Source organism: Myotis lucifugus, unplaced genomic scaffold (genome assembly GCF_000147115.1).
Source record: "Myotis lucifugus unplaced genomic scaffold, Myoluc2.0 scaffold_52, whole genome shotgun sequence".
Classification (NCBI taxonomy): Eukaryota; Metazoa; Chordata; class Mammalia; order Chiroptera; family Vespertilionidae; genus Myotis; species Myotis lucifugus.
This window is the reverse complement of record NW_005871100.1, coordinates 4,395,935-4,398,194: the sequence shown is the minus strand read 5'-3', so window position 1 is coordinate 4,398,194 and position 2,260 is coordinate 4,395,935.

Here is a 2,260-nt window from a genome sequence, read left to right as displayed (position 1 = left end):
CACCCCCTTTTTTTTTTTTTTTTGCTTTTTTTTGCCTGGCCAGTCTGGATGAGGGGCTGAGGGCCGTTTTCAGGCTGGCAGCTGAGAGCCGGCTCCAGCTCTGAGGCCTGGCTCCAGCTCTGAGGCTGCGGCTGGCTGAAAGCAGGTATCTGGGTTTGTTTAGCTTCTATAATTGAAACATTGTTGCCATCACTGCCGCTCTAAACTCTGAGGCCGAAGCTGGCTGAAAGCAGGTATCTGGAGCTTGTTTAGCTTCTATAATTGAAACATTGTTGCTTCCAGAGCTCAGAGCCAGCAGCGGCAGGCGGGGAACATTGGCTTCCTCCATCACTGGAGCAAGCAAGCCTCCTGTTCGCTTCAGCTGCCTGGCTGCCAGTCGCCATCTTTGTTGGCAGTTAATTTGCATATCCCGCTGATTAGCCAATGGGAAGCGTAGCGGAGGTATGGTCAATTACCATGTTTGTCTATTATTAGATAGGATGTTCATTTTCAGGGATGAATTAAATCCATGGTGGAATTGCTATCATTCCTTCCAACAAACAGGATCAAATTAAAAATAGTACAATTACTATGAAAGAAGTACTACCCATTTGCTGTTCTTGCTTGGTACTGGTCTAGGTGTTGGACCCAGGTCTATTTCAGATAGACATATTTTTCTTCCTGTTTTTTTCAACCATTTGAAAATGTAAAAACCATTATTTGCTGTTGGGACACAGAAAGACAGGCAGATCCGGCCTGAAAGGCTGTAATTTGCCAATCCCTGATCTATGGGATTAAGTGATAGAGATAAACCTTCTCTAAAAGAATGGTTAAGCCCTAGCTGGTTTGGCTCAGTGGATAGAGTGTTGGCCTGTGGACTGAAGTATCCCGGGTTCTATTCCAGTCGAGGGCACATGCCCGGGTTTGGGGCTCGATCTCCAGTAGGGGGCATGCAGGAGGCAGCCAATCAATGATTCTCATCATTGATGTTTCTGTCTTTCTCTCCCTCTCCCTTCCTCTCTGAAATCAATAAAAATATTTTTTTAAAAAAGAATGATTAAGAATCTTTACCTTAGACTCAAACACAAAATTTCACTGTCCAGTCTCAGTCATGCCCTGCCATCCTGCTATCTCTCCCTTCATTTACTGACCTGCTCCATTTCTTACTGTCAGGGTAAGAAATATCCAAACCTGTTGATACTTTCTATAAGAGTTTATTTGTGCCAAAATTGACCACATATGGCAGGGGAAAAAGATCTCAAATGCTCCCAACAGTAACCATTTTGCATTTGAAACTAAGGAGCGAAGGTAAGGAAGATTACAGGGAGGTGGGAGAAAGCAAGGCAGGGATTAGATTACAGGATAGTTAACAAGATTATGTGCTCACTTGAGGATGGTTTCGGTTTATTTAAAAGTTGTGCTAATCTAGATGCACAGAAACAATGGACCGGGTGTGCTTCAGGCAAAGATAAACCTTTCATTAAAAAGTTAAATGCCTGGGGAGTGACTACCTACCATGACCTGCCCAGTTAGGAATTTATGGTCAGGTCACCTTGTGAGATTACTTTCCATAGAAACCCACATTTCCTCCTCATTACCTACTTCTTTCTGCCTTCAGCTACCCGCTACCTACTAATTTACATTTCCTCCCAAAAAATAAATGTATGAGTTAGGCTCCCTGCCATGAGCTTCCTGTCTCTACCCCAGCATACCTCCCCTCACAGTATCATAACAGCGACTTCATTTGCCTGTCTTCCTCTGACAAGCTCCTAGGGAACAGGGGCTGTGTCTTGTTCACTTTTTGAGCTTGAACAGGTGCCTGAACAGGCAACTGGTTGAGATTTTATTCATATCTTTGTGTATATGAATGACAAATTGCTTGAATTTACATCCACGTGCTTGCCGAGCCTAAGACCATTTTCACCTAAGCTTATAGGCTCATTCTTTCCAATGTCCTTACCAGCCATTGACCAAAAGTACAACTCACTTCACAAACCAGACATTTCCAGCCCTACACAGATGTAGTTCATGTATGTATATTATTCCAAATAATATCTCTAGTATAACAGTACATCTAGATCACATAGTGTTACTGTTACTGGAACGGGGGTCTGGCCCTGAGCAGGTGTGGGTTCTTGGTGTAGGAAAAATTTCACAACACGAGTCCAGGTGAATTTTAGGAGACGTTTATTAAAGCTGGGGACAGTGAAGCAAGGAAGGGCCTAGGATAACAGGAGAGGGACTAAGAAGTCAGAGAAAAGGGGGCATTGGGGACAGGTTC